Source organism: Podarcis melisellensis (assembly GCF_964234715.1).
Source record: "Podarcis melisellensis genome assembly, chromosome: 8".
Taxonomy (NCBI): Eukaryota; Metazoa; Chordata; class Lepidosauria; order Squamata; family Lacertidae; genus Podarcis; species Podarcis melisellensis.
The window spans coordinates 19,512,878-19,540,264 of NC_138540.1; the positions used below are offsets into that span (position 1 = coordinate 19,512,878).

The 27,387-nt window shown below is 45.9% G+C and overlaps 1 protein-coding gene and 1 long non-coding RNA gene across 2 annotated transcripts in view; one reads left to right on the forward strand and one right to left on the reverse strand.

Annotated features, from left to right (window-relative positions):
- PERM1 (PPARGC1 and ESRR induced regulator, muscle 1) overlaps positions 1-27,082 on the reverse strand; it is a 72,949-nt gene extending 45,867 nt beyond the window's left edge. The window contains exon 1 of the mRNA XM_081923597.1: positions 26,934-27,082. The gene's annotated coding sequence lies outside the window, so the exon portion shown is untranslated. The remainder of the gene's footprint in view (positions 1-26,933) is intronic.
- LOC309377034 lies at positions 12,239-27,167 on the forward strand. The gene is made up of 5 exons (XR_014171392.1): positions 12,239-12,281; positions 14,078-14,204; positions 15,562-15,985; positions 24,341-24,566; positions 27,081-27,167. It is a non-coding gene; the product is annotated as an uncharacterized lncRNA (long non-coding RNA).
- Positions 27,168-27,387: the final 220 nt, after the last annotated feature.

Consider the following 27,387-nt stretch of genomic DNA (forward strand, 5'->3'; position numbering starts at 1 on the left):
ATATGGCTACATGCCAAATTCAATCCTTGGCATTTGGGGTGGACCATAGTTCAGTGGTTAGATCACCTGCTTTGCCTGCAGAAGGCCCCGGTTCAATCCCTTATATCTCCAAATAAGGCTGGTAGTGCCCCCTGCCCGAAACCCTGGAGAGCCACTGCCAGTCCGTGTAGACAAAGCTGAGCTGGATGTACCAATGGTCTGAGTCAGTAGAAGGCAGCTTCTTATGATGGGACAACAGTTGGTGCGCTGGGAACTGTGCCGGCCCCACCATTAGACAAAGTGGTGACAAAAGGACGAGTTATTGCCAGTGAGCTAGGTGGCCCATAAGACCATTTCCTAAGTTCTTTTACAGGGAGCTATGGGCCTAGCTGGGACCTTTCACTGCCAGACAAAATAGAGAGCACTGGGCTGGGTAGGCATACAGTCTTACTACGTGTAAAGCAGTGTCACATGCTCTGTTCTATATAGTTCCTTGTTCCTTCTCATGATCAGCAGAGCAAGTTATGCTGAAGGGAGGGAAGGGCAGTAGCGCAGTAGTTAAGAGAATGCAGAAGGTCAAAGTTCAACCCCCCAGCCCTTACATCTCCAGGTAGGAACTGAACTCCCACCCTGGAACTCTCAAGTGCCACTGCCAGTTAGTGTAGGGTTACTTCTTATGGTCATAGGTCTGTTGCCTTCATAATACGGTTTGTAGGCTTCCCAAAAGCATCTGATTGGCAACTTGTGGAAAACAAGATGTTGGATGAGATGGGCTCTTGGTCTAAAATACAGTATGTCTCTTTGCTACCATCTGCAACTCGGGAGCTGAGTGTTAGATGGAATGCTAACGCCAACACTTTGTGCATGATAGTAGTAAGTGGAAGAGGGGAGTGAGGAGGGCAAGCAACCCCACCAACAAGTCACTCTCCCCTGACACATGTACCCTCCATAGGTAAACACATTTTCTGTTTCCTTAATCACCCACCCTCAGAAATGCGCTTTGCCACTTGGGTGCCTTCCTCACTAATGTTTTCCCTTATGTGCATTGTTAGAAGACACACACTTAAAAAACCCCCTGACAATATTGCAAATAAATAAGTTGTAACTTAAGAGGCAGTACTTTTGGAGAAACCTTTTCCCTCTTCCAGAGAACAGAAGGATGGATAATATCTAATAAAGTATATCCTTTCCTAGCATCTATGCACATCTCTACAAATTCATGTGTGGAGAAGGGACATTCCATCTACATATTCTTCTTCTTTACATCCATATCCCATCTTTTCTCAAGGAGCTGCTCAAGGCAAATTCTTCTCCCCATCCTCATTTTATCCTCACAACACCCTTTAGGAGGTGGGCTAGCCTGACAGACAAAAACTAGCCGAAAGCCACACTTCGTGGTTACGTGGGGATCTTGAACCCATGGCCTCGATCCAATCCTCGAGTATAACCACTACACCACGCCGCCTCTCAAATGCTTTCCCCCACCCTCCTCCTTCTTTAGATTACAGCCTGGAAAACTGGGCCCTGCCTTGGATCTGCCACGCGCACGTAACCAGCTGCGGGTCTCGAGGACTGAGGTGGTGGGGGCGAGGAGGGCGAAAGGGAGAGCGCACGGCCCGCACGCGCCACCGAGGGCTGAGCCAGGGCCACGCGACTGAGCGAAGGAGAGCGCAGCTAGGAAAGAGGGAGGAGCAGGAGGGCAAAAGCAAGCCGGCCGCGTGACTGAGAGAGCGAGCGCAGCACAGGGGAAAGGAGGAGGAGGAGCCTCACGTGTGCCTCCTTTTGTTTCGTTCCCATCCCCAAGAAGGCCTCGGCTCCCAAAGAGGGCGCGCGAGGGGAGGGTTGCCGTGCGGTGCGCTCGCCCAGCCGCCCAGTTTAGAGAAGCGCGCGCGCGCGCAAACACACACCCAACCAACCAACCTCACAACACTGCCAGCGAACAGCTATTGCGTCGCCCAGGACGCAGGAGCGCTGTGCGTGCACGGGGCGAGCGGATTCTAGGAAAACAGGAAGCCGCTTTCTGGAGTCGGACTATCTGGTTCTGTATTGTCTACACACTGAAGTCCCATCCACACTTCTGCTGTTCCCCTGATTTCAAGTCACAGGGCCGAGAGGTGTCCCCCCACCCCGTCCCCATGCACACACATAGCAACGCTTTCCCCAGGAAAAACGCTGCTTGTTGCTGAATCGGAACAAACATCAACCCGCAGAAAACCCTGGCTTGTCAACAGTTCTGCAGGGTTTCCCAGGCAGGTGATACTTCACAACCCTACCCGAAGATACCATTTGAAATTGAACCTGGAGCCTTCTGCTTTGGGATGTTTGTAATTGTGTTTTAGACTGTTTATGTTTTTAAATCGTGTTATCTGTTTGCTGCCCTACGCTCCCTGAGCTCCCTGGGGAGGAAGGATGGAATATAAATTAAACAAATAATGCCGTGTGTACATGGCTTCCTAAAACCAATGGTGGGGATGCACTGGATGGAAAGTAAATGGGAGTGTGTACTTATGCAAGTGTCCTTATGCGATATACACAGCAGTTGAGCAAGGCCATTCCCCACCCCATGCCTGACTGCATTCGAGTCACATTTTTGCATTCCTGTGCACACAGGTGGGGGGGGATGTCTTCACTCAATGTGCATTACCTGTTTAGTTTCCCTGCACCTGCAGCCCCTGCCCAAATTCCTATTCAATGAAGCCATCATATCTGTGTGTGCTTGCATCTGTGGATTCACAACCGATGTCTTAAATGCACACACCCGAGTTTAACCGTGGCTTGCTTTTTCGAACTGAGTGAAGTTGGTTTGGGACAAAACACACTGAGCAACAGCATTTCTCAAGAAATGCTAACATTGCGAGTACTCAAATGCACACACCCGAGTTTAACCATGGCTTGCTTTTTCGAACTGAGTGAAGTTGGTTTGGGACAAAACACACTGAGCAACAGCATTTCTCAAGAAATGCTAACATTGCGAGTACTTGGCCTCAGACACCAGCAGTGGGAGTAAACTGTAATGCGTATGCTGCCTTAGCCGCAATCCAGTCAGAGGTTTCCCTTAAATGAGGTATCTTTGTGTCTCCTTTTGCCAGTATTGCCTCCCCGCCAGCCACTTTCCACCCTTCTCCTTGCTCTGTCCTTCCAGTTAGTTGACACAGCCTGTGTCTCTGTTTGCTGGGCTCAGAAGTTCACTTTGTGGGTTGGAGTGCACACAACCAAACGGGAAGCTGATTTGGTTCATGTGAGGTCTCCATCTGGGATGCGGGCGGCAGTACAGCTTACCCCACAAAGAGCATGAGAACTGCCAGCCTTTCTGTTTACCTTCCAGCCTTTGGCAGTGCACTGGCAACTATATAGCATGTGCACTTCATACATTTAAAGCGTGTGTCTTCCTTCAAAGAACCCTGGGGACAGTAGTTTGTTAAGGGTGCTGAGAATTTTACCTTGGTGTGGGGTAAACTACAGTCCCCAGGGTTGGTAAGGGGGAACGGGTGTGGTTTAAATGGTGCGCATAGAGCCTGGCAGATGGGGACAGGCAAGATGCTGAAGCCCTGCACTCTGATTTCTGCAAATCTTATTCTGCCAGCCAGTTCAGCACCAGCTGCCAGCACAATGCTGGGACAGAGTCCTGGGTGCAATTCCTCCACTCAGCTGAATAATGAGGGATCACACAGCCGGAACCTCAGAATTACACTTTGAACGAAATCATTTTCAATGTTAAGGACTAGAAACTTGGTGGTTGTGTTTTTAAGACAGAAGAAAAGAAAGCTGAAATTCACAGGGAGAATAATCTGTCCAGAGTACAATGTGTGCAACTTGGGCAAAGCCTGTATACACCCACTGCCAAATATCGAATACTGCACTCAACAGCCCATCATCCTCCAGGATAGGTCACTCAGGTCATCTAAACTAAGTCCAAAACTGACATTTGGAAGTGAGTGGGAGGGCAGGGCAGAATTTACATGGCTCCTGTGTGTCCTGTTCAAGCCTGAGATGTGCACTTAGAAAGAAACCACAACTGAATACAGAAGTTCCCAGGTTCCCTCATGCAGAAGTTCCCAGGTTCAATCTCTGGCATCTCCAGAGATGGAGAACACAAGTGTGGTAACAAGTAGTACCCAAAAGATTTTATGCCAGGGGTGGGGGGATTCTAGCCTGTGGACCAATCTTAGACCCCAAGGGTGCATGTGTCCAATGTGGCCCAAAAACTGTTTTCCCCCAAACCACACTCACCTGTCTATCAACTGACATTACTGTTCTTCTAAGAGGATTAGTCAAAATAAGCAAGGACAATACTATCAATGGCTACTAGCCACAATGGCTTTGTTCTACCTCTACTGTCAGAGGCATTATGCCAGCAGCTAGGAATTGCAGGTGCACAGAGGACTATTGTGTTCAGGTTCTTCTTGTGAGCTTTTCATATCTGATTGGCTAGCATATTGTGAGAACAAGATGCTGGACTAGATGGGCCATTGGCTTGCTCCAACTGGCTTGTCTTACACTATTTATTTATATATTAAATTTATATACTGCCCTTCATCCAATGACCACAGGCCATCATCCTCTAAAAAAAAACCCAAAATACACAACATAAAACCGAAAAACACGAAAGCCCCGCAAACCAAAACAGTACCCCCCCAAAAAAACTTTTAAAATGCCATAGATGGTTTAATCAGCCAATGACGTGAATGACAAGGAATGTTTTTGCAACAGCTGTAGTTTCCAAACTTTTTAGAGGCGGTTATATTCTTATGTTGCAGGGAGGGAAGAGAGAAACCTCCCCCCCCCCCCGACATCAGCTGTGTGAGAGAATTGAGCCTCACGCTCTACCGACTCTTGTGCACAGCAATGTCAGTAAAATGTAGCTCCCCCACACAAACACACTGGTGGGGAAGGGAGAAAGAAATGCTTTGCTCAGTGATCCCCAAAGCACCAACCACAGGATTTGCATTGCTGCTTCTGTTGCGGTTCCCAAATCCTTGATAGCCAGCTAGCTTTGGGGTGTTTGGGAACCCCATGCAAGGGATTTTGACAGGTGGGGCAGGGCAACTCACCAATTATATGGCGTTGTCATGTTGCCATGTGACTGACAGGTGTGTTGTCATGTTCAGTTGTCAAAGTTGGCCCAGGAGGTGGGTTTCCCTCACCCTTGGTCACAGCTAAAGCAAATCATCAGCCCAAAGCTCTGCCTCATTTTAGCATCCACTCAGCCTGTCATGCAGACATGATCCTTCTCTGGCTCCTCCATCCCGTGAGCCGTTTCAGTAATGCAGCACTGTCATCTGCAACTGGAGACACCATAAATATTATCAAATAACTCCCATTTGACTTGGCCCTGGATGGGAGAGGAGAATAAAAACCTTGTGTCTTTCCCTCTCCCTTCCCTGCTCTTTTTCTTTTTTCTTTCTTTTCTGTTTTTTTAAAGTCAAGCTCGTGCTATCATAAAAATGAGTCAGGCTTCCAGGGTAACAGTTAATGCATTCATTCTGAGGGCTGCTTAACTTCAGAAAAATAAAATGAGACGAACTTTTAAAAAAGAAAGAGGAGGAGGAAGGAGGAAAGGGAAAAAAGCTTCCCTGCTCCTTGGAGTGGCCCTGGAAAGAGGTTTGGAAGGGGGAAATCAGTATGCAAAGGTTATTTGGGTTTTATGCAGCTAAGTGCTACTCAGAGGAGACACCCTGAAATTAATGGACCTAAATTAGTCATATGTATTATCTTCAGTGGATCTACACTGATTATGACTGATTTGGATACAACCCTTTGACTCCATTTGCCTTTAGTTTAGTGTGTACATGAGGTGGCATGGGGGAGATTATGAAGTACGTAGTCATCAGTGCAGCAAGGAACACTTTCCTTACCTCCTTTCTCTCTCTCTCTCTCTCTCTCTCTCTCTCTCTCTCTCTCTCTCTCTCTCTCTCTCTCTTTTCTAAAATCTTAAATTATTCCTTAATATTTAAATGTTTAAGTCCCTGTTTCTCCAAAGGGTGGAAGGGTTCAGAAAGGGGCAGCTGAAACAATCAAGGGCATGGAGCAACTCCACTATGAGGAAAGGTTACAACATTTGGGGCTTCTTTATTAGGAGAAAAGGCAAGTAAGAGGTGACAGGATAGAGGAGTATAAAATTAAGCATGGCATGGATAAAGCAGATAGAGAAAAAAGCTTTTCTTTGTAGAACTTTGGGACATCCATCAAAGCTGGAAAATTCAAGCCAGATGAAAAGCAAGTGCTTCTTCACACAGCACACAATTAAACTATGGAACTCACTCCCACAAGAGGCAAGGATGGCCACCAACACGGATGGCTTTAAAAGAGGATAGGACAAATTCACAGAGGACAAGGCTATCAATAGCTACTATCCCTGATGGCTATGTTCTGCCTCCACCGCTGGAGACAGTGATGCTTCTGAATACCAGTTGCTAGAGTACTGCTGTGCCTGCAGGCTTAGCACAGGTATCTAGTTGGTCAACGTGAGAACAGGAGGTTGGGCTATATGAGCTATTGGCCTGTTCCAGCAAGCTGTTCTTGAGTGTGCACGTGCATGAGCACATATGTATGCACAAAGCACTTCACCTTGTGCCACCTCCATTACTGCCCCCTATTAGCATTCCAGGAAACTCATCTCTCTATAGCAGGGGTCAGCAAACCTTTTCAGCAGGGGGCTGGTCCACTGTCCCTCAGACCTTGTGGGGGGCCGGACTATATTTTGGAGGGGGGAAATGCACAAATTCCTATGCCCCACAAATAACCCAGAGATGCATTGTAAATAAAAGGACACATTCTACTCTTGTAGAAACACGCTGATTCCTGGACCGTCCGTGGGCCAGATTTAGAAGGCAATTGGGCCGGATCTGGCCCCCGGGCCTTAGTTTGCCTACCCCTGCTCTAGACTAGAGCCCTTTGCCCCTCCACATTCCCCAACACACATCACAGGTTCACCCCAGGCCCCAATTTTTTTAAAAAAACAAAAGCATTGGCAGGTCATGAATTGATGTGTGGCCCATCCCCGCTCCTTTGAAAATGAACTTCTACTGTTTGCAGCTTTGGCAGGGAGAAGGGACGAGGGAGACACAAGCACACACACACACACACACAGAGAGAGAGAGAGAGAGAGAGAGAGAGAGAGAGAGAGAGAGTCCCATAATGACCACTTTCTTTGTGTGACAAGCCGTCTGCTTCGTGTCTGGGAAAAGAGGAGCCTGGCAGGCATCCGCACAGAGCCACCCACACAGCTCGGGATAGCTGAGCTGCAGTCGTGTGTCAATAAAGTACACACACAGAGAGAGCCTCTTTCCTAGCCCATGCCCTCCTCCCATTTCCCCTGGCTCTATGCAATCTGCCTCTCGATTCTGGCTCGCCCTCCCACAAGCAGAAGAGACACATAGACATTATTGGCATGCACACTGATGTACCAGTTAAATAGTGGCATTCAAAACATCATTTCTTCAAAAAACCCTGGAAAGGTTCTATCAGGAGCTCCTGCCTGGTTCTGATCACTATGAGCATACAAGATTCCCCAGAATCTACTTAAGGGCTGACAAGTCTCCAAGGCTTGTCTCTAAGGCCATGGATTGTCTACCGATGGCTAGGCTACTAACTCTGTTGTGCATGCTCTACCCCTACTGTGAGAGACATATCTAGGCTCCCTTGCACCCTTGGTAAGGAACTGTATCAGCGCCCCCCACGATTCCTTGTGCCCTTGTGTGCTTTCCTCCTTCCCTCCCTCCCTCCACTGTCTGCTTTCCTTCCTTCCTTCCTTCCTTCCTTCCCCTGAAACTTTCGCCTGTTTCCTCGTCTTTCTTCCCTCTGAGGCCTGCTGGGAACTCCACACACTTTCAATAGCACCCAAGGGAGCTTGCGTGTGGTCCAAGGAATGCACCGGTAGGTGGGAAGGCTCCTAGCCACTACGAGCTAGAGTGGAGAGCCATTATTTTTGTGCCCCCCTGGGCCTGCGCTCTTTGTGGAGGCCAACCTGACCAGCCCCTAGTTATGCCATCTACCGTTGGAGGCAGTATGCTTCTCAATAAAAGATCCCTGAGGATATTTGGTGGTACAGTTAGGTAACTTTAGACTCTGGAGTTGATGGTATTCTAGTTCCAACCCACCACCCCTGCATTTTCAGCAGTTCTCAACCTGTGGGTCCCCAGATGTTGGATTACAACTCCCATCATCCCTGAGCTCTTGCCTTGCTAGCTAGGGGTGCTGGGAATTGTAGTTCAACAACATCTGGGGACCCACAGGTTGAGAAAGGCTTATTTAGATGGTAATTCGGGAATGGGGAACCTGTGTGGTTCTCTGGATATTGCTGGACACAAACTCCAGCTTGGCCAACAGTCAGAGGTGATGGGAATTGAAGTCCAGCTTCTGGAGGCCTTCAGCTTCCTCATTCCCTACACCATCATGTGCACCAATAATGCCCATGTGCCTTTTCTGTCAGAAACAGATTGCGGAGAGAGCCAAAGGAAACGGGAGGAGAGGTGGGGCTAGGAAAGAGGCTTCTGGGAGCTGTTAAGCATCATCCAGAAAGGAGGCTTCCCGCTGTGTATCTGCATGAGTGGTTGCTCCAGATTTGATTGGTTAAAACTGGAGTGGGGAACTTGTGGCCCTCTCCAACTCCCATCTATCCCATCCAGCTTGGCCTATGGTCAGGGATGACCAAAGGAGTCCAGCCCTGATCATGATCAGGGAATCCAACAAGAACAACACTGGGCTACAGGTTTCCCAATATAATTTGGCACCTCAGGCAGACTCCAAAATTGCACTCCCCTCCCCGCCAGGGAGGAAGGGGTGAGGGAAGATCTATACCAGGAACAAGGGAGGAAGGAAGATTGACATCAGGATCTGCTGTCCCTGTGAATCCTGCTACCTGAGGCAGTCACTTCACCTTGCCGGCCCTGGTACTGCTTCATTTATTTCACAATGTGGTAAGCAGCCAGTTCTGGCACATCTGAATGGTTGCACACATCAGAGAGGGGATGGGGATGTCTTCATCCAACATGCATGATCCTTTTGGTTCCCCCTCCCCTGCAATCACCCCCCACCAAGCCTCTGTTCATTAAGCTGTTGTCTGCACATGTGTGGGGGCTGTCTCAAATATACACGCCTGGCTTAAGTTTGAATACTGCCTGAGCTAGTTGGATTGAACCTGGTTTGAGAACAAATACATCAAACACTAAAAAATTTTTTTTCCCAAGTATGGGTGGTTTGGGGTTTCATTTCAAACGTTGTTCCCAAGTACAGGATTTTCAAGCATTGTTGTTTGATTGCAAAGGGCCTCTGCAGAAAAGAGTTCAAAAAACAACTACCAGGAGGAGCAGCAAGAACCCAACAACAGGGTCTAGGAAGCTGCAATGAAGTTTTGTCCCTTTTAGGAAGTGATGTTGCTTCTTCTCCTTTCCAACCCTTTGCGATGACAGCTTTGAGTTATGGTCCCTGTGGAGCTTTTTCTACTCTTCCACCCCGACTCCCAGTCCATTTTCCTCCTCAGTGTACCCTGTTGCAGCCTAGTTAAAAAATCCCACACTCCATAGCCTCAAATAACTTAGATTGCACATTTGGCAGGAGAGGGTCAATGTGGCTGTGTTTTCACGGCGGAAAGGCCTCTGGCCGCATATTTTTCTAATTAGGGTGGTTTCCCCCCCCCCTTCTTCTGTTCAGCACAGTGTTCCCCACCCAGCCCCCCTTTCCCTTTTTTTGCAGCTGCGATGACACTCAGCTCTTGCCCCCTGCTTTCTCACGCTCTCCCTTGCCAAGTCGTGTAACCAGCTGGGCGGCCGCCAAGCGTTGAGGTCGGCGTGTCAACCTCCGCTCCTTGTGTACATACTGAAAAGAAGGTGCTTTTCTTTAACCATGCTCCCTCCCTCCCCACAGACCTCCTTCCCTCCCTCCTCTTGGCTCGTGGAAGTTGGTTCCTTGTCAAGGTCACCGCTCACAGCTTAGTTTGGGTGACCCAACCTGACAGCAGAAAAATGCATTAGGGAGCCCAAATTTAGAGGGGGCGACGCCAATTCTTTTCTCTCCAATGTTTTGCAATGATTTCTCCCTTTTCTCTCCCTCCCTCCTTAGGAAGAAGGCTTCCTGTCCCTCTCCTTCCTATAACCACCCATCCCTCTGTGATTTCAACCGGTCTTTTATCAGTCCCTGGGTTGGGTGCCGCTCTTCGCTGCTGCTTCTGCTGCTACAACAACAACTATCTAAACACCATACATTTAAAGCACACCTGCCCCTTAAAGAATTATGGGAACCATAGTTTACCCCTCACAGGGCGACAGTTCTCAGCACCCTTAACAAACTATAGTTCTCATTACGCTTTTGAGGGTGGGTGTGATTTAAATGTGTTTAAAATGTATGGCTCTGAATACCAATTTCTGGAAGCTACAGGAGAGAAGAGCGCTGTTGTGCTTGTGGACTTCCCTTTGCGGTATCTGGTTGGCTACTGTGAGAACAGGATGCTGGACTTTTCATCATGGGATGCTGAGAGTGCTGAGAGCTGCTAGGAAAACCCTGTTCCTCTCACAGAACTGTAATTCCCAGAGTTTCCTGGGAAGAGGCGATGACTGTTAAACCACTCTGAGAATTATATCTCTGTGAGGGGGAAAGGTGGGTCTCCTAACAACCCTCACCACACTTAACAAACCATGCTTCATGGGGGGGGGGGGAGTCATGACTGTTTAATGTGATATGATCCTGCCTGTAAATACATAGTGCAAATATGGCCTAACTTAGGTCTATTAATGTCAATGGGTCTATGCTAAGTAAAACTTAGTTGGATCTTTCCTCCCTTCACCACACACTTTTGAACTGCACATTATCAGCTTTCCAACAGCACACTTGGTTCCCCCCCAGTTCTCCCCCCTTTTTTTGTCCAATTGTACAATAAAAACACACACCTTGAGACACAAGCTTGTCAACACAGCAGTGTGGTCCCCATCCACACAGCTTCTTCTTATAGCCCTGTTCTGCTTGAGTCTCCCCTGTGCCTGAAATGTTTTCTCTCCCTCCTCAGCGGCAGGCCCGGAAACCACCCTCCAGCTGTGGCTTATTAAAGTCAGATTGTCCCTTGAGGACCAAACCAGAGCCAGGGTCATTAATAACAACTAACTACGCAGCTTTGCGTGCCAGCCTTCCATGTCACAAGGCAGGGGAAGGGGGTGGGGATGGGGGACCCCACCAGCCTTCTAATGAAGCAACACACGCACATTCAATCACATTACTGGTTTCTTCTCCTCCCTCTCTCCTGCCCTTCTCCAAACAAAACAAAACAAAAACCGAAAAACTACAGTCATGCCCACCCACTTAAATGAAGAAATAACAGGCCTCTTGAGAAGGATGTAATCTTCATAAGTTGCTCCAGCTCCCTGTTAAGGGACCTGAGAAAGCCTGTTAAAAGAGTGGAATTCACTGCTTGGGAGTGTGTGGCAGAGAGGAAGGCATGGGAGGATGTACTGAAGCAGTAACTCCCTTGCGTGCATCTTTTGAAAGACTGGCTTGCCAGTTCATTGCTGGGGCACAATTCACTTTTTCTGTGGTTCCGAAACTCGTCCACCCCCTGTGCACCACTTAAAAATTGCTAATGGTCTTGGTGGACCATATACTGGTTTTGCGGCAACTATAATCTTCTGTGCTCTTAGGTGCTGCATTGGCTTTTAACTGAATTGCTATTGCTTCTTTTGTTTCTTAATATGTTGTGTTTGCCATTCCATAGCATTCAAATTGCAGTGGAATAAAGTACAATAGAAGAGATAAAAGCAGCAATAAAAACGCAATGGAAAATAAACAGGTTTGCTGCAGATGGGCCAAGGGCCACCTGAACGAAACTTGCAGGCCCCTGGTAGCCTATGGACCAGTTTGAGAAGCCCTAAATTTGTGTTTAAAGTGCTAATTAACATAAGCCCCTCCCCCAATATCACAAAGACTGCCTCCTTCCCTGCAGACTCTCTTGAGTGTTATCACCACAGGACCCCTGCCCCTTGGTATGTCCAAGCCAAAACCCCTTTAAAAGCCATCCACGTTGGTGGCCGTCATTACATCTTTTGGCAGTGAATTCCACAGTTATAACTTCTTGCCTGTTCACTGGCAAAATCTACACAGGAGGGCAGCACTGATGGCTGCTGCCCACTGGGACTGGCGGAACGGAAGGCAGGGAGGCCAAATGGAAGGTGGAGCCAGAGACAATGACAGCCACAGCCAGAGCCAATGAGAGGCAGATCCAACCCATTGTACTTTTGTCCCCACCCTCCTCTTCTTTGCTGCACAATTCTACAAAGACAACACTGAAATGGAAGAAGTTGCCATCCCGTGGACTGGTTGTAAGAAGGGCAGAGTGAAGTTGGTAGAGCAGTGCCCTATTCTCCCTAATGGAACCGCCTCCACCGTGGGGCAGCAACAAAAGCAAGGAGCAGCAGCAACTGCAGTCTCCATGCGCCATGTCATATTTTTATTGGGTTGTGGTACAGATTGGGCTGGAGAAGCTCTGGCCTGCACATGAGGCTAGTCCTTCATCTAGGAGTTTGTGAATGTGGTGTGGGTGTGCGTGTCTGTGAGAAATTTATTTATTGCATTTATATCGCATCCTTTTTCTCCAAGGAGCAAAAATGGTTCTCACCCTGATTTAATCCCCACAACAAGCTGTGGATCAAGGGGTCTGCAAGGTTTTGGGGGGGTAAGGAGGGTGAGAGAGTACACAGGTGTCCAACCCTCTAACCACACTGATTTTTATGTGCATTTTAGCATCACGCAGCCAGTTTCTTTCCAAATAAATTTGGTGTTCAGGTGGGAGCAGGGGCGGACTTAGTAACATTGCACCCTGAGTGAGAACAAAATTTTCGCCCCGTCAAGTATTGAGTAGATTGTTGTTGTTGTTGTTCTGTGCTCCCTTGGTGCCCCGTGTAGGGAAACTGCCCGCACCACCCTAAATCTGGCGCTGATTGGAGTGGGAAGATCCCCTACCCCCATCCTCCCTCCCCCCCGCCTAGAGTGAGATGGCAAATTCATGGACAGTGTTGATAAGTGGCATGGAATTGGATCCACAGATGGCATTGTGCCCAACTGCACATATCCCAAGTCTGAACCCCAGACTTTTAAATTCATTGGTGCTTTGACCGCTTCTGCACCATACATCTAAAGCACATTTAACACATATTTAAAGTGCAAAGTTTCGCCCAAAGAATCCTGGGAACTGTAGTTTGTTAAGGGTGCTGAGAGTTGTAGCTCTGTGAGGGCTAAACTGCGACTCCCATAAATCTTGGCTGTGGAGGGGATGAGCCATGACTGTTAAAGTGGCATAAAGGTGCTTTAAATGTATGCTGTGATCTGATGAGAACGGAACCAAGAAATGGTACTGTGGATTCAGTAATGGAGAGAGTCCAAGTATGCGATTCAATGTTATGTAGTGTGTGTGTGCAGTGAGGACTGCTGGTGGCCACAAGAAGAACTGGAGGGGCAAAACGAAGCCACTGAGCATAATTCTTCTGCAGCTCTGTTTCAGGGAAAATTTGCCCTTTCACAGTTGCTTAAGCGAAATGTCAGCCCCTTGCTAAACGGCTTCTGCCACATATGCTCCCTCTAAGGGAGCGGCTATAAATCAGGCAGCAGTTAGTGGGAAAAAATCAGGTTCCAAGAAGGCAAAGCAGTGGGAGATGTCTTTAAGAGAGGGAAGGGGAAAAGCTGGGGGTTTCGCCTGTGTTTGAGTTTATTATGTGGCCCAGCAGTGATGAAATTCATCATTTATTGTCAACCCCCCCCTCCCCCGTGTGCCCTCTCTCTTCTCCCATTTTCTAACAGGAGACAAAGCAAGGGGGAGAAAGAAAGCCTAGTAGCAATTGCAATCAAGTCTGTGTAAATTTGGCCCCTCCGGGTCCTCTTCACAAAGCTGGACAAAGGCTTCCAGGCTGGTGTCTCAGCTGGGAATCGAGATACCACAGCTGTAGCCAATGCCAACTCCGTTCCCATCAATATGGTGCGGCCCCTGGCAACCTGCTTACAGCCATCTCCCATCTTCCTCACAAAAGACGGGAGCAAACAATACCTTCTCGAGACTCTCTTGCCCACCAAAATCTTAAATATTTCATTAGATTATTCCCCCCCCGCCCTTTTCTTTTCTCAGCTCAGGCAGGGAAAGGAAGAAGAATAAAAGAAGCCAGATCTCAAAGCTGGAGACAGACAATAGTTTTGCTTTTGCTTTTTTTAAAGCAAGTGGAAAGCGGTTGGAAAAAGCTTCTACTTCCCAGGAGGTATGTGACACATTAATTTCCATCCCTACTGTTGGTCAAACAGGTTTATTCATTTGGCTTTTTGGAAATGAGATCAAACCCTGCGCAACCTGCTTAATGGAAGCAGAAGTAGAATGTGCACACAGAAGGAGGCACTCTGGAGAAAGGTGGTTGGCAGGTTTTTCTGGGAAGGTGGTTCCATAGCAAGGATGCCACAGAGAAGGTTTTACTCTGCTCACTGGTGGAAGACATTTTGCTAAAAAACAGTGCATGGAACAGGGTGATGCCCCCAGTTCTGATAAACGCATCCACATAATCAAGGGCGTGGAGAAACTATTAGGAAGGTTAGACTAAGAGGCCATGACTGGCCCAAGGTCACTCTGGGAGCTTCATCGCTGAGTGGGGATTTGAACCCTCGTCTCTCATGTCCTAGTTAAACACTCTAACCACTGCATCACACTGGCTCATAGTCATGTCTATTAATTTCAATGGGTCTGATCTGAGTAGGAGTAACATTTGATAAAACCAGTGGTTTTTATTTTTATTTTTATATTTTATTGTATGGTGGTTTTTTATATATAAAAACTTTGGTTGCATTTTTATTTTATTTTTGCATCTAAATACTGTATAGAAGCTGTCTTGTGAGGTTACTCCAAAAGGTGTCTTATAACTCCAAAAGGTTTCTTATAAACCTTTCAGTTATCCAAAGATGGTTTGCAAATCTTTGAAATAAGGACAGTATAATTATATAGGCATAGGCATTAGATACATTGTAAGCTTATATGTTATATTAAACATTCTCAAGTTTTTTGTTTTATAAGAAACAAATTGTGATAGTCAGATTACTAACACTTCAGAAGGCATGCCATTGATGCACTCATTGTGCATTAGTGATGGATATCTATAAACATCCTAACCTCATTCTGCTTTATGAGTTCTGCGATGCTTCCCCAGTGTTAGCACATTATTACCCGTTGGAGGGGCACTCTTGCACTAGAATGCAACAAAAGTTGGGACAAAGAACAACCACCCTGGATCATCTGTGGTATGGAAAGTTTCAGGCATAAATTATGAGGGACATGCACTGCTGGTTGCAAACGAAGCAGCATGTCTGCCCCCAAACCTTTGCAAGGACAGTGTTGAAAGAGCGATGATGTATAACCACCCCAAATACCATCACCAGCACAAATAATCATGAATTCACAATAAAAGTAATGACTAGGAATAAGCATGAAAGGTGCTTTGTAAGAAGCTCCATTTAGTAACCTTAAAAATGCATCCTTTGGTATCCAGTAGACATTTAACAGAGATGAAAGACTTTTTCAGTAATTGAATCAGCATTGGTTATTGCTGAACTTGACTTTGCATTGTTTTATAGGCTTTTTCTTGTACTCAGTACTGTGATTCTGTGTAATGCTGGTGGTCAGCAAAAGATGTTTAAAGACTCTCTCAAGGCAAATCTTAAAAAATGTAGTATCAACACCGACAATTAGGAAACACTGGCCTGCAAGCATTCCAACTGGAGAACAAGCTTTACCAAAGGTGTCATGGACTTTGAAGACACTCGAACTCAGAATGCAAGGGAGAAACATGCTAAGAGGAAGGCACACTTGGCAAATCCACACCGTGATCAACTCCCGCCTGGAAACCTATGTCCCTATTGTGGAAGGACGTGTGGATCCAGAATTGGCTTCCACAGTTGTGTACTGACTCACTCTTAGACCATGTTCATGGAAGACAATCTTACTTGGCTACAAGTGATTGCCAAAGAGGAAGAAGTCTGCAGCAAAATGTGTATACTGGTGAGTTTTTTTTGTTGAATTTTTAAACACAATGTTATTAATTTCCCTCTTTTATTTACATTAAGACTGTATTGTTCTTTGGAATGGTTTGACCCAAGTTCATACATTTTGTTTAAGTAATTTAGTGCTGTGATGAATATACTTTTGAAAATGGGGCGGGGGAGGATGTCTTAGCAGGTCAGCATTCAAAGAAGGGCAGAGAGGCTCTAGCAGTGATGACTGGAATGATAAAAGGTATTACAAATACACAAGTGTACTTATTTCGCTTTGTGAATAGATGGAGATGTAGCATTCTGATTGCCAAATAAGCATTCTATTTTCTTTAGCATCAGGAAGAAATGCAGATGGTTGTCTCATTCTGTCCTTGCTCTAGCCCTGTGAAGCAGGCTAGACTGAGAAATAGTAAATCGCCCAGGGCCTCCCCAGGGAGATTTGTAACTGGCTGAGTTCAGTGAGGATTTGAATTCAGGTCTCCCAAGCCCAAAGAGGAGATCCATGTGGCGTGGTGTACATGTAGCAAATAATAAATGGCTCCAGACCGCAATACTGCAAGGAGACCTCATTCCATATGAACCTACCCAGACCCTAAGATCAGCTTCTGAGACCTATCTTCATGTGCGTCCTTCACAAGAAGTCCGGAGGAGGGCAACATGAGAATCAGCCTTTTTTTCAGTGGCTCCCCACTTGTGGAATGCTCTCCCCTGGCAGGCTTGCCTGGCTCCTTCAATCTACACCTTTAGGTGCCAGGCAAAAACATTCCTCTTTAACCAAGCCTTTGGTTGATTGTCATCCAATGCCCTTTTAAAATGTTGTTTCTGTTTTTATTTTGATTATGTATTCTGTGTTTTTATATTGTGATTTTATTTTGTGAACCACCCAGAGACCTGCGGGTGTAGGGCGGTTAATAATAATAATAATAATAATAATAATTTATTATCATTATTCTGCTTCCCCACCCCCAGATTATACGGTTTAACTTTATCCAGTTTCATCTCTTAAACACTTCTTAATAACTTTGCCACTCCATATTGCTAAATGACCTCAAATGGCGCTCTCTTCTTCTCTTTCCTGCTCGCCTTCCCCTTAGCTGTCCCCCTTCATCATCACTTGGCTTGGGTCTTAGTTGGCTTCAAGTGATAGCACAATAGCATCTTGCATTCTTTGTTTCACCCTTGATTTATCCACCCTCTTGAAGGACTCTAATGAATAATTCAGAATGATGTGAGATTATGGGAAGGGTCTTGCTCCCCTCCATCACCCTCCTCCTCTCCAACCTTTAAACCCTTACTCCCCCCCACCCCACCCACACAGCGACCAAGAGGACTGCCCCTCGACCCCTCTTTGCTGTCAGTTTGATAAATATAATCTATTGCCAATTAAAACCTCGTTCGCTGTCTCTCCTCGTGCAAGGGAGCACCTCGTTAACGTCTTCTTAGTAGGGTGACTCCCAGGAACTCTAGCAATTATTGATTGCTGATAATAGAAGGCTTGTATGCTCCCCCACCCCACCCCCATTCTGGGTCAGTTCAGCAATGCACATTGGCATGTAAATAGGTTATTCACCCAACATTACTTTTTGATAGAAAAATGACCACGGAATGCTTTGATTTTGGACCTTCTCTTGTTCCTATGCTCACAATGAAATCAATAGTCTCATTGCAGTGCAAAAACTCCCCCCCCCAGCTTTATTTATAATTTAACTCTCCTCTTTTCTCCCCATCCCCACTCCTTAACAACACCATTGCATTTTCAGACACAAACTTTCTGATAAACTGCAATTTGTTTTCAAAAAGTGAAGTAACTAAAATAATGAACACTGAAAATAATGTACACTGGATGCATACCATAGACATCACACTTGATTAGTGGGACTTTGAAGTTAAATGGCCATTGGACAGTGTGGTATAGCAGATAGAGTAGCCTTGTACTGGGGAGACATTGGCTGAAATCCCTACTCACCCTAGAGCTGACTAGGATAACTTGGGCCAGGCTATCAGCCAAACCTACCTTATAGGACTGTGAGGATAACATGGGAAGAAATCTAGGCATGAGCCAAGCTAGACCCTGTGTTTGTCATCTGAGGTCCTTTTCTCCATGCATCCCTATTCTGAGGGCTTTTTCAGTTGTGCTTTTATGGAAAGCTCTCTCCAGGGAGTCACGCCTGGAGCAATTATTGTCTGTTTTTAGGCACCAGCCAAAAACATTTTTATTTACTCAGGCTTTGGCTTTTAATTTGGGGGATAATGTCCATGGCCTCTTTTTACTGTTCATTCTTTTAGTGGTGTGGGTTGAATCTGTCCTTTTTTATATAAAATTATATATAGGTATTTTAGGTTATTGTTTTATTGTGGTCCTTACATTTGGTTTTAATGTTTCTTGTTCTTACATTGTAAGTTGCCTTGAAGCACTTTCGTGTAAAAAGCAATGAAATAATGATGATGATGATGTTCTCTTAAGCTCTGTCGAATGCAGTTAGTAACAGGAACAGTGGTGACCATTCATGCTATTGCATAGTTACACCTGTCTTTACTATCCACTGGGTGTGAAGGAGATGCAACAGGGATACCTGAAGCCACTGTTAACTGAATGGCTCAGACTGAAAAAGGCAGATCTGTCTGCAAGTTCAAGGGAGCCCGCAAGGGTCAGTTTTCAGTCAACTACCTGGGATGCTACAGCCAAAAACAGGTGTAGCTTGGTGTGTAAAATGGAAGGCTCCAGAGCTGAGTGCTGTTTAGCTCTGAGGCCCAGTATTCAGATTTTAGTTATGTGTCTTGAGGTGCAGGTTATTCATTCGCAATGGGAAGCTGAGGGAGAAGGGTGAATGAAACACTGTGCATTCTCGGAGACTTTCTTCTCCATGTCTGTTTTTCAAGTGCAAGGGGGCAAAGAGCAGGGTCAGGGGAGAAGCCACCCAACTAATATGGGGCAACCATTCTCCCCAAGCCAAATTTAGCCCTACCAGTCATGTAAGGTGTGCAGATGTTCAGAGCAATTTTCTGCAGGCCTAGATAGTGAATAGCATAAACCCTTGCACAGAAATTGAGCCTCTTGGAGTGAGGTGAGGTCAGATACAAGTCGTCCCCTGGCAGGAAAGGCATTTATCTCTCCTCTTAGCAACTGTCTGTGCCTCTCAAAGGAGATATCTCTTCTTTGCTTACTGCTGCCATGCACAATGAGGGTGGGTGGGTGGGAGTGAGGGATAGATGGATGGATGGATAGATGATGATGATAGATAGATAGATAGATAGATAGATAGATAGATAGATAGATAGATGAGGAAAGCCGTTTAATAGAGTCTGGGGCAAAAACAGGGGGGAAGCCTTTGTTGCTAGAGAGCAAAACCCCTTTCGGTAACCACGGAGGTGACTTTTGCCTCTCTTCCTTTCTGAAGCTGTTTACCCCACGCTTGATTTGAAGCCCCCAGAGCAAGGATGAAGCCGCCAGGGTCTCCCGTCCTCCTCCAAACAGTTATTCTTTAACTTCGGGAAGGCCCTTGCCCTCTGTTGTTTGCCTGACTGGCGTGCCAAAGGAGACAGCAAACGGTGCGGCTGTTTATCTGCCCGTCAGTCAATAACACAGCATCCCTTGCCCCCAGAGGTCACCAAAGGGGACTGGCACCTTTAACCCGCGGAGCTCAGCTCCCTCTTTGCTCTCCTTAGCGATTCACCCGGCTGTCAGTAATTCAGACAACTGGTTTATTCAGCTGAGATCTCCCGATTTCAAAAGATAATCTGGGAATAATTGGGACTTAAGGAACTGGTGGGAATCTTGATTTTCTCTGCTGTGCTGCCATTCACCAAACATGGGTGGACATCTTATTCCGTTCTAATTTGGTGGGCTTACTGAACCAAGATGGCCGTGATTCTGCTTTGAGTGCAAACTTGCCAGTCACAGGGCAGGATTGAGAGCTGTGAAACTAGTTACGATAGCTCAAGGAGGTGTGGGAAGGGCTGCATGTAGTTCTTGGGGCCATATATTTAAAGCACCATTATAACAATTAAAAAGTCATTGCTCCCCCCAAAGGATTGTGGGAACTGTAAAGGGTGCCAACCGCCTATTTCGCTCACAGAACTACAGCTCCCAGAGTTGCCCAAGAAGAGGGAGAACTACAAAACATAGCAGTTTGTGACATGGCTCCCTTCTCACTTAAAAACAGAATTCATATTGGTGAAGGCTGGGTTCCGATTGCTCCCTTTTTGCCTGACAGAAGCGCAGCACTTTTAACAGCTCACATGGCAGATGCCTCTTTGAGGGTTCCTCCATAGGCAGAAAAGTCTGAGGAACATCAGTGCAAGGGGGGAATTATTATTTTTCATAATAGTGAAGAAAAGGTCCAGCAAGTTCTGCACTTATATAGTTTGTTTGTTTTGCTAGATATAGCCTGATTTGAAATATTAAGATTATTTGGAAGGCTGCCACCTCAGGCAAAAAAAAAGGGGGGTTGTCTGTGGAATTTTGAGTGAGTTTCGGTGAAACTAGCAAAGTTCTTCAGGGCTAAGGATTTTCCGGTTACTAGGTATGGGGTGTACTTTGGATCTTTTCACCTCAGGCACCAAAATGTTTAGGGCTGGTTCTACCCTCAGACATGCAGGCTGGTATTTTCCTTGCCTTCACTTCTTTGGGCATTGAACAACATGAAGTTACAGGGCTTTGTAGATCTGAACATTTTCATTACTTTGGCAGCATTAGGTTGTTTTTTTTTAACTTCACCAAATATGGTTGGGTGGTAACAACTTAACACCTTTTGTGTTTTAAAGTTCAAAAGGTCTTTTCTGTTCTCTCTGCCTCCTGAAAATCTCCGGGGCACATTACCAGCACACCGTCCCCAAACAGAGCAAAGTTTAATATGAGAGAGAAACATAGCCCACACTCTGAGCACTGCATCCTTGACACGCCTAAGGAGAGGCAAATGCTCCTCTCTCTTTTGTTGCTGCAAAACATCCAGCCAAGAGGCGTCTCCGAAATTACAAGCCTTTCCATCATCAACTCCTAAAGTGAAAATCTCCCCATCTTTGATTTATTCCATTCTTTCCCCCTCCTTCCGCTTTAAGCGATGAAGTGATGCCCGTGGGTTTGGAGAAACCCATCTTAATAGAGTGCTGGAAATTATAAGTCAATGGGGTGATGGGCTTAAACAAAGGGAGCCCCTGAACAGGACAAATTAAACAACACCTGAATTGATGAACAAACTGGTTATTGCACAGATTCATTCTCCCTAGGCCCACCCCGTTTAAAAAAGTCCTTTTCTTCCTGCTTTCCCCCTCCTTTTACCGCCTGAGAGTCAGTCCTAATGAATAAGGTGCAATTGGAGTTTAATGGGCCGCGTCGGAGGGGCCTACCATCTGATCGCCGTGGCAACCGATCCTTTCTCAAGATTTTTTAAACAGTCTGAAATGTGCTTTTATTGTCTGCTTAAAATGTGTCATGTGAGCCCCAATGGTGGTGGGCGCTTGTATGTATCAATTTGTTTCTGTCTTCTAGGCGGCCCTTCGTGTGGGCTATGAATATATGTTGGGGGGTGGGGAGGGGCGCTCACCCAGGCACAGAGACAATAGGCCCAGCTGATTTGGAATCCAGGGATACCAAGCACCACTATGCTTTGGAATGGTGACATATGGTCCCAATCTGACCTAAGCCGTAGCCTTTAATAGCTAAACTCGTACCTCTGCACAAGGGCCAGGCATTGTCCTTTTCTTTTAATTGCCATCTATTCATCCTATGGCCAAGTAAACTTTTCCATACCTCCTTTCTTTTTTAAAAAAAGAGAGAGCGAGAGCGGGTGGGGCGGGGGCTAAGCATCAAATGTTGACCACTGAAAGAGCATGGTGGAGTGGGGATGTTGAAAGAAAGAAAGAAATAACAAAATCCACCAGCTCTTTGTGTTTGCTTTCTACTTGGTTCAAGAGACTTAACAGAAGGGGTAAGGTCACCTCTGAACCACACATTTGAAGCACATGGCTTCTCCTAGAAGCATCATGGGAACTGTAGTTTGTTATGTAGTTTTCTCTGCAAGAAAAATGCAATCAGTTTGGTGACACCCGTATTTGCTAGGCAAGAGGGCAGAAGACTTGTGAGAACATCAGCTTCTTTGCATGTCAATTATAATAAAGTTCCTGACATTTGTTAAGGAAACCGCTTTGCTGGACCATAGCTCCTGTCCCAGCTAGCTGTTCCAATAACATGTTCGGAGACTTCGGTTAACTAGCAGTTCCCAAGATTCTTTAGGGCAATCTATGTGCTTCAAATATATGGCATGGATGTATTCTGAAAAACAAAATTATAGAGCAAGTGATCTGTTCTGTGGCATTCTTGTGGGCAATGACAAACTAGTTGCCACTCTGGCCCAGTCGTATGAAAATATTAAGGCTAGGTTTCTAAATGTGCTTTCTGCCAGCATCCTTTAACTTGCAAACTATTGCCTTCCAGTGGTTAGGAAACTAGAAAGCTGTGCTATACTAAGGCTGCATATATACAAAAAAGCATATGTCTTTCCCAAAGAATCCTGGGAACTGTAGTTTGCTTCTCACAAAGCTATGATTCCCAGTACCCTGCACAAACTTCCATTTTCTTGGTTCTTTGCAGGAATTCATGTGCTTTCTATTTTCCTAACCACCCAGCATCTCCAGACAGGGCTAGGAAATGCATCTACTGTATCTGAAACCCTAGAAAGCTACTACCAGTCTGTGTAGACAATACTGAGATGCTGGGGATTGATTAGCAGGTATGTCAGTTCAATTCCTATTGGTAAATGCAAATGGTTGTACCACACATTCACATATCTAGAATAGTGTATTTCACAGAGGAAAGGTTTTAGCTCAGAGGTCCCAGGTAGTGCTGGGAATTTCCTTGTCTGGAAAATCCTGGAGAGCCATTCCCAGCCATAGAATCATAGAATCCAAAACTTCATCAAAATTTGTTTGTCTGAGTTTGTCACTTTCAGTGTACGGACACAGGCTTGGCCTGGACAGGCTTCCTGTTATATACCTGCTGGGATTGACAAGGCATCTGACCCTCACCTGAATCTCATAGCTCTCCTGACAGGTGATTTGGTCTGCAGCCACAGTTTGGAAATAAAAGATGAGATTGCCCACAAAATACCAGGCACTCTACTATTCAAATTAGGCCCCAGTGTTTTTCTTACAATCCCCTTCTCAATGATTTAATCAATTTTAATCCAGCATGTAAATTCTCAAAATTTTCTTATTTGTTAATTCGAGCAAGTAAACTACTGCTCTCACTTCATTACAAACAGTATTTCTACCTGCAACACACTTGAGCAAACCTGCTCCTTAGTTAACCAACTAGAAGGGTTTCTATTAACTATTACTGCTGCTATTCTGGGCTTCTACTGCACCAGGGTTTACACCAGTGTAATAGAGTTGTAATTCAAATGCAGACAGCAACAGCTGTTGAGACATAGCAGCACCGACAGCCACTCCCATAGTACCTTTCAAAATTCTGCCATTACCTACGAACCACAGTGATGCACATTGATGAGGCACATTTGCCAGGCAGGGAAGGCACCAATTGACAACTGCCACAACCATGATGATGTGGCCTTGCATGGTTCACACCCCTTGACACCTAATTTACCAACCTGCTGCCAGGCACTGCCCACAATGTTTTCTCCTTAGGAGGCTGTGTGTGGCGAAAAAGCTTCTTATTTTCTTCTTCTTTGGCGATCACTCATACCAGAGTAAAATTGCCTTCCATGAACATGGTCTTAACAGTGAGTCCATAAGTGACTGTGGAGGCCAATTCTGGATCCACACGTCCTTCTACAATAGGGACATAGGTTTCCAGACGGGAACTGATCACGGTGAAGGTTTGCCAAGTGTGCCTTCCTCTCAGCACATTTCTCCCTTTCGTCTCGAGTTTGAGCATCTTCAAAGTCCATGAAACCTTAGTAAAGGCTATTCTCCAATTGGAGCGCTTGCAGGCCGGTGTTTCCCAATGGTCTTTGTTTATACTACATTTTTTTTTATTTGCCTTAAGAGAGTCTTTAAACCTCTTATGTTGACCACCAGCATTACACTTTCCATTTTTAAGTTTGGAATAGAGTAGTTGCTTTGGAAGACGATAATCAGGCATCTCCACAACATGACCAGTTGAACGAAGTTGATGTTGAAGAATCATTGCTTCGACAATGGTGATCTTTGCTTCTTCCAGTACACTGGCATTAGCTCGCCTGTCTTCCCAAGTGATGTGTACATTTTTTCAGAGACACTGTTGATGGAATCTTTCGAAGGGTTGGAGATGCCGTCTATAATTGGTCCATGTTTCACAAGCATACAGTAAGGTTGGTAGTACAATAGCTTTGTAAACAAGCATTTTGATTTCCCTGTGAATGTCCAGGTCTCCAAACACTCTGCCCTTCAATCAGGAGAAAGTTGCACTTGTAGAGCTCAAGCGAAGCTGGATTTCGGCATTAACGTCAACCCTTGTGGAAAGACCGCTGCCCAGGTTCAGGATAAGTGATTGACATTTTCCAGCATTACATACACCGTTTAGTTGGATTTATGGCACCGCAGAGGGTAGCCATCATGGCTAGTAGTCATCATTAGCTTTATCTTCCATGCTTGTAAGTGCTAAATTCAGATCAGCGTAATCAACAGCTGGGAAAGTCTACCTGCAGATGCATTCTTAGATTTCAGATTCACCACATACCATTTCCAAAATTTGCATGCCTGGTCTTTGTTAATCTGTTCCCATGCTCGGTTTCTTTCTCTTTTTTATTTTTTAACTTTCCCACGAGTAGACTAGGTAGGTGTCTATGGCAGTAAAAGATAATCAGATTTGCATGGGATTGGATTTTGCCTTCTGCGCCTCTGAGGCAAATTTCCCCTGCCAGAGCTTTTATTGCAGCTACTTGCATCTGAAAGAAATTGCTGTAATCTGACTGCTGAGAAGGTTTGAGGAGGGGGCTGCTGTTGGGATGATTGGATAAGGAAAGCAATTTTTTTTTTTAACAAAGAGCGGGGAGATAGGAGGGCACCTGGAGCTGTTGCTACTTAAGGAATGCCAGTGATATTTTCTGCATAGGCCAGGCAGATTATTATTTTAGAGCAGGCACCACGTCCCAATGTCTCTACAGAATGAATTGACAGCAGGCCAAGGAAGAAAAGCAAATGCTGGAAGTGACGTCAATACACTCGTCAAACTTCTTGACCTTTATCATGCTCGGGCGCTTCAAAGCTGCTCCTCACTGTCTTTCCCTCATTAGCTAATTACAAGGACTGTTTTCCCTAGTATCCTTTCCAAGCAATCAAACGAGCACAGTCTATAAACTAGGAAGGGAAATGACTTTCCTTCTGGATCTGAGGATGGCTCAGAACACAGGGTCTGTCTTCCTGCATAATCAGTTTTATGGCACACTGCAAATGTGCATTTGCTCCTCATTGCTGCCCAGTCTGCATGTCTTTACTCCAAGGCTACACACCTTTTGGAAATATAGCCCATTTCCCAAAGCTCCAAAAGAAACTGTGCGATGTTTTTAACCTCAGGAAATGTTATTTTCCTTACCCTTAGAACCTTCCCTGATATCTACAAATGCAGTGTAGAAAGTGGTTTCATAAATGACCTGGGTGCTTATTTTGATTTCCCCCCCTATCATCTGTGGCAAGTACCACAACTCTGTCCTTATGACCTTTGGCGCCATACACACCTTACATTTAAAGCACATCCTCTGCCCTCAAAGAAACTTGAGAACCGTAGGTTGTTAAAGATGCTGGGAGTTATAGCTCTGTGAGAGGGCAAACTACAATTCCCAGGTTTCTATTTTGTTTGTGCAGAGGTGGGAATTTACTTTAATTGTATGCAGCCAAAGGGGTTGTAACCAATGATAGAGCTACTCAGAGTAGACCCACTGAAGTTAAGAGACAGGACTTAACATAGGTCCATTAATTTCAACGATTCTATTCTGGACTCGGCTCACACATTACAGCAAGGCAAACTGTGGGTTAGCATGAATAAACAAACATGTGCGCCTGTGTGGAATTGAGGCATTTGCGAGAGTTTTAAAATGGCTGCTAATATGTTTATCCCAATCTGACCATTTTTGTTCTAGCAAGCTATTTCCCTTCCTTTCTTTGTGGCAGATTTTGTGTGAGAAATATAAGGTTGAATCCGACAAAGGCTATGCTTATATCAGTGGTTTAAAACCCAGCAAGGTCATTCCTCCCTGCTGCATTGCAAGCTGCATTTGCTTGGTGTTGTTCACATCAGAGAGGACGGTTGAAGGATACACATAACCTTTTTGGTTTCCCCTCCCCTGCAACCCCCTGGAACTTGTATTCATAAAGTCAGTGGTCTCGAATTCACACACCATTCTTAACTATGAAGTGAATGCAGCTTAAGTTTTCTAGTGGGATTGAAGCTGGTTTGAGGGGGGGGGGGAATCCTGTATCAAATAGCGGTATTTGTCACAAAATGACAGGATCAACATGGATTGGAGCTAACATGTGTACACAGCTTCAAAAACTAGCAGTGGGAGAGCACTGGTTGTGGAGTAAGTGATAACTGGAACCGTAAGTCGTACTGAGAGTAGAACCAATGCGATCAATGGGTTTAAGTTAGTCACGGTTGACGTTTAAGCCTACTTATTTCAGCAGGTCCATTCTGAGTATGACTGAACTCACATTCAACCCATAGTACTGTGAATTACAGGATTGGATCCGCAACTACCCTAAGGCTGCGTGGCAACTGCAGAGCCAGTGTGGCACAGTCAAGTGTGTTGGGCTTGGGAGACCAGGGTTCAAATCCTCCCACAGCCATGAAACTCACTGGGTGACCTCGGGCCAGTCACAGTCCCGTGGCCTAACCTACCTCACAGGGTTGTTGTGAGGATAAAATGGGGGAGGAAGAGAACCACACATGATACCTTGAGCCACATGGAGGAAAGGCGGGATGCAAATGTAACAAAGAAAGAATAACCCTATAACCAATTTACCTGGGAACAAGTCCTGCTGAGCTCAACGGGGCTGACTTCTGAGTAGACACAGAGTAGACACTGAAAGCTGAAGAGGCTGTTGGCCTAGACGTGTTTCACAGTGATCCCTCTTGACCCACGTTGACCTGTTTCCTCGTTTCTCCTCAGGGTTTTCCAACTTGCGCAGGCCTCGGACACCAGCGTCTGTTTCCCTGCTGTTTTCCACGCACAGATTAAATAAATGGATGGTCTTAAACGGCTGCCCTTTCCACACCGTGTCACCGACCCTTTCTGAAAGCCATTTAACCAAGCGGCTCCACGGCGGTTTCCGCGCTTCGGCCGTGTCAGAGGAGTTCAAACGCTGCGGACGAATTGTCAGCGCAACCATAGGACAAGAGAGGGCATTTTTGACCAGGCCCGGACAATACAAGCTCTGACAAGGATGGTGCTGGGGAGGAGTGCGCAGCTGAGGTAT